Source organism: Camelus dromedarius, chromosome 32 (genome assembly GCF_036321535.1).
Source record: "Camelus dromedarius isolate mCamDro1 chromosome 32, mCamDro1.pat, whole genome shotgun sequence".
In the NCBI taxonomy this organism is placed as follows: domain Eukaryota; kingdom Metazoa; phylum Chordata; class Mammalia; order Artiodactyla; family Camelidae; genus Camelus; species Camelus dromedarius.
Genome location: NC_087467.1, coordinates 16,490,539 through 16,507,454, shown reverse-complemented (window position 1 = coordinate 16,507,454; position 16,916 = coordinate 16,490,539). Strand labels below are relative to the sequence as shown.

At 44.7% G+C, this 16,916-nt stretch overlaps 1 protein-coding gene across 1 annotated transcript in view; it reads left to right on the top strand.

Moving 5' to 3' along the window:
* The window catches only part of COLEC12 (collectin subfamily member 12), a 153,291-nt gene that overhangs the window by 20,417 nt on the left and 115,958 nt on the right, over nt 1-16,916 (top strand). The window lies entirely within an intron of this gene.

The following is a 16,916-nucleotide window of genomic DNA, read 5'->3' as shown; positions in this document are numbered from 1 at the left end:
ACTGCGACTCCGTGAGTCCAATGGGCCAGGTGTCACCTTTTCTGGAGGCCTTGGGGTGCCGGGGCGGGGTGTGTGGGCGCTGGAACCAGGTGGGTGGGTTTGGATCTGAGTTCCAACACTCAGCTCAGCGATTGTGTGACTTTGGGCACGTGAATATCGAAAGCTATAAGGTCTGTTTCCTCCCTTGTGAAGTTTGGCCAGAGTCGGCCGACTCCATAGGGTTGTGGTGAAATTCACTCTGCTGCTGGGTTGGCACAGTGCCAGGCCCTCTGTGAGTACCCCACAAATGTTAGGGGCTTCCTTCTTGAATCTTTTGGTCCTGCTGCTTGAACACGGCACATCGGGTTTGGTAGGCCCCTGGAACCTTCTGATGTTCAGCAGCCTCGTGGATGCCGGCTCCATCACGGCCCCTGCTTTCCTGCAAAAAAGTGAGAGGTGAGAAGGCTTGGAGACAGCAGCTGTCTGTCCCCACACTCTGGTGACCAGTGTGGGAGCCTGATGGCGAGTACCCCCCAGGAGGTCCCCGACCCTCCCTCTGGAGCTGGCTTTGCCCCTTTTCTGTGCTGGGGGGTGTCGGGGGGCAGGACTGACTGTTTCCTTGGCTGTCTTGGGTCCTCTTATGTTCTCTCTGGAATACACCCTGGTCGAATCCTAGGATGTCCAAAGTTGGGGTGATGCAAGAGCCAGAGACACGAGGCTCCGCCTGTGAAAGTCATGGGTGGATTTAGGGGTTGACAGCGAGCGACTGGGGGCAGCTGGGAACATTTGTTGTTTGTGTTTGACAAACAAAGCTCTGACAGAAGGGCTTCCTCGGGGCTCAGCTACAGGGAGTGTTAATAGCTGTGGGAGAAAAAGATCTCAGAAACTGCAAACTGTGAAGGTGTAACGAAAAGCTAAAGGGAGCACATTCTGTGCAGTAGAACGCAAGTCATTTGTAAAAAGTAAGTGGAAAAATTCTAAGAGGACTGCTGAAAAATTACTTAGGGGTGACAGTCCAAAATGGAGTACCATGTATATAAAATAGATCAGAGCAAGGTCCTACTGTACAGCACAGGGAGCTATATTCAGTATCTTGTAATAACCCATAATGAAAAGCAATACGTACGTATAACTGAATGCTGTACACCAGAAACTAACCAAACATTGTAAATCAACTATACGCCAAAAAAAAAAAGGAGTACCACATGCATTTTCTAAGCTTATTCACCGAATTACTTTCTTGAATTTTTTCTAGGAGAAGTGAGCTTTGTTTACCTGCAACTTTGCAGGCCTCCCAGTACCTGTAGTTTCACACAAGCTGGGCTTTCTTTTTTCGCCTTTCTTCCCTTGGACAATTATTTCAGATTAGCAGGAATGTGTGTAACAGTTTAATTTGCACAGTGCGGGGCGTGCGGAAGCAGCCCAAGAGGTGGTGTCTGTGGACTGGACCCCGGCCCTGCCCTGGAGCGCCCCCACCCTGCTCCTGACCTTCACCTCCCCCCTCCCCAACCCCTCCTCGAAGAGATAGCGTGAAACTTCACATCAGAGACTCTAGTTAAATCCTGGAGCTGCTTCTTCCCCAGAGGGATTCAGAAACTGAATGTCTAAAAGTGCAGAGGACCGGCCGCTCAGGCTTCGGAGAATGGGCGTCCCAGGTGTGCTTAGCCGGCTGGCTGGAAAGAAAGGTTCTTTCTGAGGCACGTGGTGAGTTTCTGCGTTCCATGCAGAGAGGGTTGCAAGAGTTTACTGAGAGGCTGCTGAGCAATCTTTGGAAAGATGCTCTTGGCTGCCTCCACCTCTCGTTGTTTGGGCTCGGGGACCAGGCCGCCTGTGTCTCCTCTCCCAGGTCTCTTCCCAGAAGCCTGGCTTCATCTTTGGATTTGGAGAAGGCACCGCTTTGAAGTCATCCACCTCCAGCAAGGAAGGAGGGCTCCAGGCATTCCTCTCCACCCAGCCCTTCCAGGCCGCCACCAGCAGAGTTCACCCCTTTCCCTGATAAGAATGCCAGGAATTTCCATTATTTCCTGTGAGGAATGACTAAAGTGGCCCAGCGTGAGGCTGTCCTTTTCAGCGGTACCTTTTCCAAACATCTCTAACTGGAAAGAGGACACCACCAGGCAAGGGACCGACCCTGGGCTGAGAGAGAAGTTAGGGTCAGAGGCTGACCGGGTGCTCCCGTGGGATTTCTCTCCAAAGCCATTTGCCTCACTTAGTGGCAGGGTCTTATTTATGTGGCTTGGCAAATCCTGGTGGAGTTGATGGTTCTGATTTTGTAGGACTTCAGTGTCAGACGGCATGTGGAGAAATAGACACCAGAGATTCTCGGGCAGAAGAATCACGTGGCCCCTCTCCCTGCTGCTTCCAGGCGCTCCGGCGGGGTTCCTGAGACCCAAGAAAGGGTTTGCCGGTCGTCTCTTCTAAATAACCTGAGGTTTCCTAATTTTTATCATTAGAGATGATGTTCACAATCCCCCCTGTCAACAGTGTCTGGCCGGGTTTCTGTTCTTTTCCCACCGAGAACTTCTCCATGGTTGGCTCAGATCCTCCCGCCTCATCTGTCTTTCCTGCTCATCAGTGACAATTTGTTCAACACCACGTTCCCCTGCGATAATGATTTTTAACCCTATTTTCATGTGAAAGAAATAATTAAGCATCTTTCCCTGAACATCCTTTCTTGAATATGTGCTAGGTGGATTTCCACTCATGAGTTCAGTTGATTCTCGCAGAAATCCTTCGAGAATTACCTGCCAACGGGGAAGCTGAGTGGCATGGCCAACATCTGAGTTCAACTTGATGTTGTCCCTGCTGTTTTTTTCCACGGTCTCCATGTCTAAGAAACACACAGATGTATCCATTGTCAGAACTTCCCAAGATTTCTATGGGAAGATACATGACCAGAGATGTACGTGGATTAAATCAGCAGCTGTTTATACATGATCTTATGTTTCATAATTTCATAGTATGTGGAGCTTGAGTACTTGAGCCCTGAAATTTCCAACCATTTTAAGGATAATGCTCCCCGCCCCTTTCTGGCTTTTATTCCCTTATGAATCCTGGTAAGAGGGTGGGAAGAAGGAAGAGGGGGAATCATTTGTTTTTCCTAACATTGGGTTGAGGCTGAATGTAGTTTGCTTTTATTTTTGGAAAAATTAAAGAAAAAAAATCTACTCAGCCATTTTTCTGTGAAGACAGCATGAAGATATTAGGCTGTTTCCAATGTTGAGTTGTTGGGGGTAGGGTGGGAAAGAGTTATTCCTTGTGGTAGCAACTCCAAAGCAACTTAAAACAGATGAACGCTGAAACTTTCCTTGAAAGGTTTGTATTGTTCATCTGGAGGGCCCTGGGAAAGGGAAAGCTGTCCTAGGCATGTGGATTTTGAGGGTAGACCACGTCCTTGGCACAGTTGTGAATTAAGGTGACTTTTTTTTCTCTCTCATGTTCCCTCTCGGTGCCCTGGTATTCAGGACAGTGGCTGGTTAGGAAGCAAGGCTTGGTCCCTTCCCAGCAAATGACCCAGCCTCTCAAACCTCACTTTGCTCATCTGTGAAATGGGGGTGGCAGGAATACCTTCCTTGAAGGATATATGGATTATAAAACCTATAAATAATATATATGAGGGGAGTATATGGTAGGTCTGTCATTAAACTGCTGACCACCCTCAGGCCTCCCACTCGCTTCTCCTCCCTTCCCCAGGGCCCAGCATCCATGGTCTGGTGTGGCCTCAGCTCTCCCTTGGGGAAGCCCACCAGTTCTCATGAGCCATGCTTTGTTCAGGGAACATCAAAGAAGTCTGTTTTCTTGCAGGGCCTTTTTTTTTTTGGAATTGAAAGGCTTGGTGGCCACCAGCAAAGAATATATTTTAAGAAAGAGGGCGTGCACTGGGGGCTGAGATCAACTTCCACGGAGGTGGCAGGGAACCCTGTGGCCGAGGGAATGTGCACCAGAGCTGGACCGCCTGGGCCAGCCTCCAGCTTTGCTGCTTCCTGGTCACATGGCCTCGGACCAGCTGACTTCCCAGTGCCTCAGTGTCCTCGTGTGAACGACGAGGGTATTTATGGTACCTGCCTGTAAGGGTGTTGCGAGAACGGAAGGTGTTAATACTTAGAGCAGTGCCTTGTGACAGAAAGACCACACACATGTGCATCAGGAAAAGGGACAGAAATGGCCACAAGGTGGCTCTAGCAGGTCCAGGGGGGTGACAGACAGTCCTGGGTTTCCGTCTTTTTGGAAGTAGGGAAGCTTTCCCAGAAGGCCTTCAGTAGACTTTCCCTTGTATGTCACTGGCCAACATTGAGTCAGTCTTTTCCTGAATCAGTTCTGGACAAAGGGAATGGGGCTGGCACTGGTTGGCCTGGTCTAATCATTTGGGGTGAAATGTATGGTAAGGAATTAAGCACTTTGACCACTATTATTAGGTATAAGTTAATATCCATAATAGATACTATTATAAATATATGCTATAATATGTAATATAATGTATTATATATTGTATTATGTATTTACATAATGTAATATATAATATAATATAGTATGTATTTATAATAGTATCTGTTATGGATACTAACATAATAATAGTGGTCATAAATACATTTTTAATATATTATATGTAATATTGTTATATTCATAATTTAATGTTAAATTAGATAATGCATGATTATTAACTATTAAATAACAAGATAACTTAATTATAATCTGATCCATTATTATTTATAATTTACTCCACTTCTAAAATTATCATGTTTTATGTGACACATTGAAAAATGCTGTTTATTCACAAAATAGTTGCAGGTTTACTTTTCAGATTTGGAATTTTGCTAGAGGTGGAGCCACAAGCGGCTGAACTCAGGCACCAAGTGTTCTAAGTTGTTGATAGTTTATAAAAAGAGAAAACTTCAAAAAAAAAAGAGAGATCGGTATGAGAAGGGAATGAATAAATGGATGAACAAAAGTTATTTTGCTTTCTTGGAACTTAGTATTCTCAGTAGTGTTCAGCAGATTTGGAGGAAACAATTTTTTTTCAGAAGAGGAACTTGAAAAATGAGAAAAAGGGAGAAAGTCTAAATCTCAGTGGATACAACTCCTGCCACAGGAAACATTGTGAAACTAGTCTTCTGTTCTGAGTCATAACTATAAACGCTTTCTGCTTCTTCTGATATTTCATTTTTATCCTTTTTGTAAGTTTTTGAAAACTGACATTTGGCCCTGATTGAAACAGGCTTCTGTTTTTATACACCAGGGTGGAGCTTTTCTTTTCTTGATTGGTGTAAATATTTCCATACACAGACCCATTTCTTTCGCACGTGGCATAAGATGAAGGATTTTAGACGGGTCAGGAAAGCGGGAGGAGGGGACCAGAAGTCTGCAATGGTTTGGGCAGAAATCCAGAGATCTTCTTATTCCAGATGCCAAAGGATGCCCTCTGTTCTCTAACATTTGAAATAACTTTTCTCACATGTCTTTCTTGTTCTGTGAAGCAGGAACGTGCATGAGTAAAATCGTTTTAGATTTTGAATCTTTAATCTAAGCTCAAGCATTCAAAGTAGTAAAAGTGAGAGAGAACCACATTCTTTCCCTTTGGGTTTTATTTTATTTTGTGCTTGTAGGAGGACTTCCTCATGGTAGCTCATATTTAATACTCACTGGGGCCATTTGATAAGGAACATCATGATATATTGATTGCTTTACCTCACATTTTACATAGAAGTCCTATTGCTGAACCACTTTTGGAAATAACTGAGGGGAAATTATCTCTTATCTTATTATTTTATCTTATTATTTATCTCTTATCTCATTCTGATCAGCATTCACTGGCTGCCCTGTGTGTGCTGTGAACCGGGGTACAAAGATGGATGAACAAGCTCTCTGCTCTTGACTATTTTATTCACTATCAACAACATTTATAATTCATTTTTTAAAAATTCCTCAGAAAACAAAAGGTAGGAAAGTCCTTAAGAAAACAAAAATTTTCATGTAAAAATAATAGCCTAGTTGATAAGCCTCATCAAAGTCTTACCCAAAGGAGTCATAAAGTAGATGTAGAAGAGAGAGGGCTGCCACTTTGTAGTGGAAGTGGTATGGAATGGGGTGTCTGAGAATTACACGTGAATTCTACAGGTGGGAGTGGAGAAAGAGTAAAAGGGATGGGGAAAGGGGAGAGAGGAGTCCACTGGCCCAGGGGACAGGTGAGTGAAGCATTGGTGAGAATTTGGGGAAGAGATTCAAGCAAGGAACACTGGCCTTAAACTGTACCCCTTTTCTGGGAAATGTATGCACTTAGTGAGATTTGCTGAGAAATCAAAGCAAGCAAGGCTCACAGGAAAATGTCATTCTCAGTCAGTGCAGAATGAAGTGATGTGACATTTATTAACCACCCGTAATGCGTTAGGTGTCATGCACAATACAGAAGGCAGACGCGGATTTTGCCTTTGGGAATTTCAAAGGTAATGAAAAGCAGACAGACTTTTCAAACAGGAGTGCATTTGCATAAAAGAGAAATATCAGCCAATCCGACATTCAAATTGCTTCCCCTTCCACCTGCAGAATTTCAGAAGGCACAAGAGAGGGCTCCACATGCCAGATGGAGTGTGAGCCGCCCCCTCTTTCTGTCGTTCTAATAAGCTCGGTGTTGGTAAGAGTTTGGTGGTTTCTGGATAAGGCTGGGGGTTCTCCTGTGCACCCGCCTCTCCCGTCTGTGCACGTGAAGAGGGCATACCTGGAGGCCCTGTCCTTTGTCCCACAGGAAGGGTTCAGGACGAGGTGTGAGAACCTGTTGACACAAGCCCATGGGAGAAGGTTTGGAAGGTGATTTCCGGGTCCACACGGTGTAGGTGCCACTGACCCCGGCTGTTCCCTGACTGCTGCCGTGGGAACCCGCTCTGCTTCCCGGCAGCAGCATGCTCGTGTAAAACCCAGTTCAGAAGTGTGTGATCCGATAACTTGGTTCAGAAGCCTTCACTATTTGTTCCACTTCTGATGGACCTAAATGGACCTCCTATAAGGAGTGACTAGGGATCTCAGAGGACCCAAGTGACCCTAAACACGTACGTTCCCGCCACTCAGCCTTCATTTGCTTATATGGAAAGAGGGGTAACAGGACTACCCATGTGAGAGGGGCATTGGGGAGACTGGCCAGTGTAAGGGGGAGTGCTTAGATGCTGTTCCACAAATGCTCATCGAAGAAAGAAAACTAGATTTTTTTTAAAAAAATTGAGTTCAGTACTTCATTTGAACTCCTTCTTTTCTCTCTGTCCACACACACACAGAGACACAGACACACATCTACACGTGTGTACATACTGTGTGTGTATGCACGTGCGTGTGCATCCCTGGGTATTTGAAAAGTTCTCATTTGAAAGCATGGAGATCAGAATTGTGGTCTTTCTTTTCCTACACGTTAGCTGGCTGGGTAAATTTTGCAAAATGATATAAACTCTTTGGGTCTCAGATAAACTCTTCTGCAAAGGACAGGGTTTGGGGTAAACGATTTTGAGGACTTCTTCAGGCCATGCTGTGTTACCGGTTTGCGTCTATAATGTGACGCAAGGTGCTGTTCTGCCACTATATCAGATTTTCAAAAATATGTATTATTTTTAACACTTTCTTTTACCTAATCCAGTTTAGAATAACTATTTTGGTACGCTCATTTCATATGTATTTCCCCAGGTTTCTGACACAAAATTTAGTGAAAAAATTGGCAGATGAAAAACTTTCTTTTCTTCTCACAGGTTTTGTTCAGAATATCAGTGATCTCATGATTATTGGGTTTCCTTTTGGTTATATGTTCCCTTCATGTAACTTTATATGTATTGAAGCATTTTCTAGGCTTAAGTGTTTTGAACTCACTTTATTCTAGATTTCTAAACTCAAAAATGGAAGCCTCTGTTCCCCCCAAGCTTCATAAAATTAGTACGTATTTATTCAAATACATGTGTCTGCAAATTTAATGAGAAGCATATTGTTTCCATTAATAATCCCCAAGAAAATCTGGCAGTTTCTCTCAATTCGGTGATTTATTTATATTTATCATATTATGAAATTTTTCCTAGTGCTTCTCAAGTTAATGAAAGACATATTGAATAAAAACATAAATCTAATGGTTATCAACAAAGGAAAAAAAAATCACTTTAGCCATGCCCCTGGGAAGGCCCACTGGGAGCTGGAACCTTCTCACCTTTCTGGGTTAGTGACTAAGTGTTAGAATACTTGGTCGTCCCCCCACCCCCACCCCAAAGATAGAGAGAGAAAAAGCCAGGTGGTCTTCTGTGTCTTGGGGCTTTTTTTCTTCCTCCAAGATTATAGTTATGTGAAGTGGGAACACGGATCTTTAAAAAGCTTGTGAGCTAGACTTTTTCCCAGCTGGGAAATTCTTAGGTTAATTCCTTCCTCTCTGCCTTTTTGTAAATAGTTAACCTCGCTTTGAAAATTGTGAAAAAGGGAGCATTTGAATGAAGGAAGAAGAACGGAAGGAAAGAAAGAAAGAGTATTAAAACTTTTCTCTTATTTATAAGTGCAAACACCTGGAAAGGGTAGATGTTGATAAATTGAGAGTCTTTTTTCCCCCCGGCAAGACATCTGTGTGGCCTCAGGTATGGAGACCTGAAGGATTTGGGGTTCCTGGGACTCAGAGAAGGAAGAGGAAGAAGACACAGGGGAGCGGAGAGAAAGCAGAGCGCCCCGGAGCTGTGGGGTGGGAGTGTCAGTCGGATTTAGTTTTCAAGGGCCAGGGATTACAGGAAGAAGGGAGTGAGCCAACCTTGCCTCCTTATAATTTCTTACCTTTTAAAAATATATTTTTTCCCTGCACTACGTAAGTTCAGCAGGGACAGTGATAGTGTCTGTTTTGTTCTCCTTTGTACTTAGGACAATTCCTGGGCTCAACAAGTGTTTGAGAATATATACCAAACACTTAGGTTGCCTCCATGTCTTGGCTATTGTATATAGTGCTGCTATGAACATTGGGGTGCAGGTGTCTTTTAAAATTAGAGTTCCTTCCAGATATATGCCCAGGAGTGGGATCGCTGGATCACATGGTAAGTCTATTTTGAGTTTTTTGAGGAATCTCCGTAGTGTTTTCCATAATGGCTGCACTAAACTCCATTCCCACCAGCAGTGTAGGAGGGTTCCCTTTTCTCCACTCCCTCTCCAGCATTTGTCATTTGTGGATTTTTGAATGATGGCCATTCTGACTGGTGTGAGGTGATACCTCATTGTAGTTTTGATCTGCATTTCTCTGATAATTAGCGATATTGAGCATTTTTTTCATGTGCCTATTGGTTATTCGTATGTCTTCACTGGAGAATTGCTTATTTAGGTCTTCTGCCCATTTTTGGATTGGGTCGTTTGGGTTTTTTTGTTATTAAGTTGTATGAGATGTTTATATATTCTGGAAATTAAACCTTTGTCACTCTCATCATTTGCAAATATTTTCTCCCATTCCATAGGTTGTCTTCTTTTTTTGCGTATGGTTTCCTGTGCTGTGCAGGAAAGGAATGATGTCCCGTCTGTTAATTTTTGCTTTTATTTCTGTTGCCTGGGTAGACTGCCCTAGGAGAACATCGCAAAGATTCTCGGCTCATTTTTTAATCACACTTTTTAATGTTAAGCTATGTAAGTTCTTTCTATATTTTGTGTATGAACCCCTATTGGACGTACATTTGCAAATATCTTCTCCCAGTGTTGCCCAGGATGTTGCCTTTCGTTTAATGGATGGCTTCCTTTGTCGTGCAAAAGTAGTCTGATGTAGTCCGATGTGGTCCCATTTGTTTATTTTTGCCTTTGTTGCCCCTGCCTGAGGAGACAGATCCAAGGAAACATTGCTAAGGCCGATGCCAAAGAGCTTGCTTACTGCCTGTGTTATCTTTTAGGAGTTTTGTGGCTTCAGGTCTTACATTTAAGTCTTTAATCCATTCTGAGTTTATTTTTGTACATGATGTAAGAAAGTTGTCTAGTTTCATTCTTTTGCATGTAACCGTCCAGTTTGGGTGTGTGTGTGTGTGTGTGTGTGTACAATAAAGTTTAATCACAATTATAAAAATGTGGCGTTGGGTCTGTGCTATTAACCTGTGTACAGTCCAGCCCAACAGGAGGGGCCGCCCCCCACCATGCCAGCCTGGCAAAGCCAGGACTTCCAGACACCAGGGTGGGAGGGTGACCCACAGGTCTGGCAGGAACAGAAGATGAGACTGGGTTCCAGGCACCGAGTCCCCAGGAAGGGAAGGTTCTTTACCTTCATCTCAATTTATTTTGTGCTTAAACTTAGTAAAGATTCTAGTGCTCTCTATAGGAAGTTCCAGTACACTGGGAAGTTGTAGAAAGGATGATGGTGACTCAGTCATCTGCCCTTTAGGGTGATCTGTTTAATTGGATCACTTTCTTCCCTAAATCTGGCTGAAATCAGTGAAGTTGCTGTTTTTAAGAGATTCTTCTTTCAGAGATATGAAAAGTTCAAGGAGCTCTGGACCTGAGACAGCTGGGGTTGGGGAAGAAATTCAGAAAATATCCGTTATGTACCTGTTACATCCCGCCCCTGTGCTAAACCCTGGGATTGGATTGCTAAGACAGTTTATGTGGTCCTCACCATCTAGCAAGGGAGAAAAAAATCAACATCATCATACTGTGATTTGAAAGATCCTTAAAAGAAAATAGAGGATAAATAGAGGACCCAGATCCTGAAGTTACTAATCCTACAGAGAAGGAAGGAACACTTGATCAGAGGAAGCAATAGAGAAAGATGTTTGCTCAAGGAAGGGGCATTAAAATGAGGACGTCCCCAGGCCACTGGTGGAAGAGGTCCTCAAGGCAGAAGTAACTGAATGAAATGAGATCAGTAGCATAACATCTGGGGCATTAAGTCCCAAACCTTCAGGGGGAAACAGACTGGGATCTATAGGTAGGGGTGGCAGGGACACAGACATGCACACCTCAGGGGTATTGCAGGTTGGGTTCTAGATCGCTGCAGTAAAGTGAATATTGCAATAAAGTGAGTCACACGATTTTTTTTTTTTTTTTGGTTTTCCAGTGCATGTAGAAGTTATGTTTACACTATACTGCAGTCTGTTAAATGTGCAATAGCATTATGTCTTAAAGAAACAATGTACACACCTTAATTTAAAAATACTTTATTGCCGGGGGTGGGGGGTATGACTCTGTGGGAGAGCACATGCTTAAGCATGCACGAGGTCCTGAATTCAATCCTAGTACCTCTGTTAAAAAAAATATTGCTAAAAATGCTAACCATCGTCTGACAACTCAGGGTTGCCACAGTTGCCGTCAATCACAAAGCGCAATAGAACGAGATACGCTTGTATACACGTGCAGGCAGAGGTGGCTCCCCACCTCTGGGGTCCAGTATCCAGGGATAGTCCTTAAATATTGTGTCTATTAGGCACCTGATTTGTGCTAGATGCTGTGATGGATTCAGAAGAGTAGGTCGTGGTCCCTGCTGTCAGGATGCCACAGCAAGTGAAGAGGACAGTTACATGAAACAACAGCAAACAATCCAAGCCAGTGTGTCCGAGAGATCTGAGCAGAAGACGAATCCAGCCAAGAGGAAGTCAGGGAAGGAAGAGGAGAGCCACTGCAGCAGCCTGGGGCTCCGAGTGAGGAGGGGCAGGAATTAGCTCAGGGTGCCAGTGGGGAGAAAAGGCCCCCAGGGAGGGGAACCGGAAACCTTCCCGCCTGGAGCTGGAGCTGTCTGTTGGGGAATGGAGTCGGGGATGGGAGCTGAAAACGAGGCAGAAGAATTAAGATTTTGCTTTGATTAAAGTAACTGGTCTCAAAGTGTTCTAACAGAGCCGTCTGTGTAGCAAAAGGAGTCCTGAGAGTGACGGATGTGATGTCACTACATAGTTTTATACAGAAAGGAGAGAACGTGGAATTTAGGGGAGAGGGACAGTGAGCTGTAGCTGTCACCAGCCAGTAAACTGGTAATGTACTTGCGACAACGGGAATGAAGTGAGAGAGACGCTGTAATCTGTGACTCCAAGATGTCTCTGACTCCTCCTGTGGTCACTGATAGCATCTGCCTCCGAAATTCAAAGGTCAGAGAGGGAGCCTACCATCTGCCAGAGTGCAGGCGCCGCCCCTCAGCACTGCCAGTTAACAAGCCGTGTTTACACACACATCACCACCTTTCATTGCACTGAGACTATTAGGCAACTAATTATTTTTCTTTGCGTGTGTGTGGCTTATTTCTTTCTTGAATTTAGTAGATCCTTTTGGTTTGTTTGGTTATTGCCAGATGTCCTAAATGCAACCATGTATCGTCAGGTACAGATAATAAGCACTTCTTACTGAGCAGCTGTAGCCTCACGGGTGTGCCAGTGGGATGTTGGAAATCTTTGATTTGGGGGAGACCGAAACAGCAAACCAAGCCTAAAACAAAACCTTGCAAAAGAAGTGCAAAACAAAAAATCAGTGAGGATCAGTAAATCCCTTTCTGGAAGAGCTGATGCCCAAGGCTGGCTCTGAGGTCGGAAGCTCATTTGGGGAACCAAGCGAAGAGGGGGAAGTGGTCAGAGAGGGTGAGCTGACCCGCACGTGCTAGGAAGGCAGGGGGGAGGCAGGACGAAGCGGGCCTCTCAGTGGGAGCCTGTGCTTCTGCAGAACCTGCCACCGTCTCCCCAAACTCCCCCTCACCACCTGCCCTCCCCAAAGCACAGCTACGGAACTAGCCCGGGTCCTCTGTTGTTTCCGGGAGGACCTAAAGCTGAGACATTGCACTTCATTCCTCTTAATAAACTCGGGCGAAGGAGAAATTAACCTGGGGTTGCTCTGCTTGGCCTTTTTCAAGTGAAAGAAACATCCAGGCTTCAACATTTCAATCACTGTTTGTGCTGGTAGCATGCAGCTCTGTGTATTGCTGTGGTCACGTGCTCCCTCTCAGGTGCGCCTGATCAATTGTATGCGGTTTGGAGGGGCCTCCGCCATCAGACAGCTGTGCGTCCTTCTTGTTTTCTTTATACAGCTTTGTTGAGCGAGAGTTCATATGTCATACAACCCACGGATTTAAAGTGTCCAGTTGGATCGTGTTTAGTGTATTGAGACTCATACAGCCATCACAATTGTAGAACATTTCCATCACCCCAGAAAGAAACCTTGTACTGGACCTGTTAGTCATCACTCTCCCTTCCTTCCAAATTGTCCTCCCTGCAACTCCTCAGCAGCCACTAAGCTACTTTCTGACTCTGGATTTTCCAGTTCTGGACATTTCTTATGAATGGAATCTTACAATATGGGGTCTTCGGTATCTGGCTTATTTCACTCAGCACAATGTTTTCAAGATTCAACCACATCATAGCATGCATCACCACTCTGTTCCTTTTCACTGCTGAATAATATTCCATCCACATTTTGTTTAGCCATTCACCAGTTGACAGGCGTTTGGGTTGTTTCTACTTTCTGGCTATTATGAATAATGCTGCTGGGAATTTCACACCCCAGTTTTTGTGTGGACATAAATTTTCACTTCTCTTGGGTGTGTACCTAGGAGTAAAATTCCCAAGGCGCTGTGTTTACCTTTGGAGGGACTGCTGGACTACATTCCAGAGTGGCTGCACCACTCCATCACTGATATCCCCATTTTTTTAATCCTCAAAGAGAAAAAATCAGCTTGAGTTATTCTGCTGTCATTCAGTGACGATCTGTATTAACTGAAAAGAAATAGGATTGAAAGGACCTGAGAGTGCTTTTAGATTTGGTGTCACTTACTTACATCTCAATGTCTATACATTTCAATACACTTCAGCTTGCTGCCCCATGGAAAAGGCGGTCTGGTTGACATTCCTCTTCTCCCCCCGAAAAAAAACCCTTTTTTTTTCTTTTAAAAGAAATTTAATTGAAGTATATTGATTTACAATGTTGTGTTAATTTCTGGTGTACAGCACAGTGATTCAGTTATACATGTATATCTTCTTTTTTATTATAGGTTATTACAAACGATTGAATATAGTTCCCTGGGCTATCCAGTAGGACCTTGTCACTTACATATTTTATCTCCCCCTTTTTTCTAAGTTCCTGTTTAAGTCAGTGAGGGTGCAGGCAAGGCTATCCCTGGGTTCCCAGTAGGGCAGCCCCAAACTGTACGTGGCTAGTGTGCTCTTGAAAATGTGGCTGGTTCAGATCAAAATATGGTATAAGTCTAAGCTTCACCCAGATTAAGAAGATGTCATATAAAAAAATGTAAAATATCTCATAATAATTTTTTATATTGATTACATGTCAAGATGATTGCATTTGGGGTCTACTGGGTTAAATAAAATACACTGTTAAAAATAACTCCACCTGTTTCTTTTTACTTTTTCTTTAATGTGGCTCCTAGAAATTTTAAAATTACATCTGTGGCTGGTATTATATTTCTGTTAGACAGTGCTGTTCGATAGTCTTTTCAAGGCTTGTTTTTTGAACTACTGGAAAAGAAAAAATGCCATCTAAATATCCTTTGGGTCCACTCGGATGATTACTGGCAAATCTTTTTACCGCTTTTTATCACCAGGAATCTGTTTGCTCCTGGGGTGAGAACAGCAGATCAGATGAGGGCCAGTCAGGTTTCAGCGGCAGGGCCTTCACTGAGCAGCCAAGCCACCTTCCTTCAGAGTTAATTCATCACCCGCCTGACAAAGTAAGACAAAGCCTTGAACAGAAACAGGAACATGAAGACATTAGAGCAAAGTCCTGTGATAATTGGATGCAGCTCCTCTGACCCTCGCAGGCACAGGCTGGCCTGAGACGATGCCCCTGTCATTTGTGTGACCTGGTGGGCACTGCAGACTAAAACAGGAAAGAAGATGGGACACATGTGCCAGACTAGGGGGACAGTGTTGGGGGAGGTTGATGGCTGAGTCGTCCTTGAAGTAATGCGTGGACACCACTTAGCCAGAGGCAGGGAGGGCTGGCCCTGGGCTTCTCAGCTGCCTTTTTGTTGGAGGGTCAGTGTTCAGATGGCCAGGAAAGCTAGGTGGAAGGCGTAACATACTTGGCGATCCTCTTTTGTAAAACACACATCATGTGCTGATGTTTTTAATCTCAAATATCTGGACATAAGGTTACAACTAGTGGTTTTCATGATTCAAAACAGAGAACAGACCTGTATTTTGGCAACATCCCCCGGTAACATAATTTAGCTTGACTCCAGACCTCAAGACAGATAAATTCCTGAATTCTACTCCAATGGGAAGAAAACTTCTTCCCCTTTGGCTGAAACTTTCGCTGATGCGTAAAATGAAACTTGGGGTGGGGGTGGGGGCGGAAGGGGGTAGATTCAAAAGGTGAGACAAAGTCCGTAAAACCTTAGGGCATATAGTGAATGAAGAACACTGATCTCTCTTGTGGCCCATCCCCAGTGACCGTTGAAGAAAAAATAAAAATAGGTAGGAGCCAGCCAGGATTTTATTCCTGGATGACAGCAGAGGGACTCCGCGTGCATTCAAATGATGTCTCTTGTCAGAAACATTCTTACTGTTTTACTGATGTTGCTTGCTTGAGCTCACTGCCAAATCAGCATAGCTCAGTTCATTTTCTTCTTTCTTTTGACAAGTTCCTAAGTGAAGGATTTGGCAGGCTAATCAATCATCACTCATCACTTGCCCATTTTAAAGGAAGATCCTCAGGGCAGTCCCCCTGGGAAGTACTGAGAGGTCATTTCTGGTTTACTGAAAAATGGGACAATTAAGAGAGAGACAACAATCCTATAAGTGAATTCGTGGGTTGGACACATGTGTTTTGTAGGATTTCCATGTTGATTTCGGGGCCAAGCTTATGAGTAGTGATCCTCCTTTGAGAAGGTCCTCGGCATCTTTTTTCCTCCTATACTTTTCTGCCTATAGCTGAGAGGCAGGGGAGAGTCAGGACATTGTATCCTGCCTCTGACTTCACTTCCACCATGAAGCTTCCAGAAGGCGGAGAAAGGAGTAGACAAAAATATTCTGGCACACGCACGATGCTTGCTGCCCTGGGTGCGCAGAGAAAGCTGGTCTGGGGTCTCCGGGCATGGACCTGGCCTTAGCAGACTCTCAGGCAGACAGAACTATATTAAACGTAACTCATATCTCAACTCAGGCTTTATATACTGTGCCCCCATCTAGCTCTTCCAGGCTCTGGCCCCTTCACCCCTGCGAGTTCTCCCAGTGAGAAAAGCTGTCTGATTTACTATTTCACTCATAAACTCCTTCAGCACAGATGTACGCGGCACTGGGCATGCTCGCTCTTCCAGGTGATCGTTCACGCAAAAGCAGACCTTTCTGGTAGGGCACTGCTTAACCCCAAAGGAGAACACACGACACGTGACTTTCGAGACTGCGAGCAGGTTGACAGGACAGAGGCAGTTTTGTTGGCACCTTCACATCTTAGAGGGATTTCTCTGCCCACACTTGAGAGCCATCCTGTCCGGAGTCAGTCCAGGCTCCTGGTGAGACTCTGAGTGGTGCAGCTCTGTCGATCAGCTAATGAGATCGCAGGTAGGAAACCTGTGAGCACCAGTGTGTGAAGTGAGAACTCCACCAGGTGCAGACTGGAGCAGAGAGGAAATTGGGAGAAAAGGCTTCACCCAAGAAAGAGAAGTCTTGGGAAGTGGTCATAAGGGGAGAGAGTCTGGGATCATAAATTCTGCTGGATGGAAATTTAGATGGAAGAGGTCCAAGAATAAGAAGGGGCTTTTTAACAGGTGGAACTGGCCAACAGTGGTCCAGGCCGCCCCATAGGTCATCGCCAGCCCCTGGGTCCTGAGCTGCCACCTATTTGCAGAAGCTGAGACTTGCCTTTGGAAAACGGGGCCATGTAGTCAGGAACAGCTGTTCGCCGGTACCCAGGGCGAGAGCAGGGGGCCAGCCAGGGTAATTCCAGCAGCCTCTCCCCCTCTCCCCCTCCCAGCCCACCCACACGTCTTCCCAGTTGTTTGGGTAAGTCTACAAGCTCAGGTGGAGAAAGGAGAATTGCTCTAAATT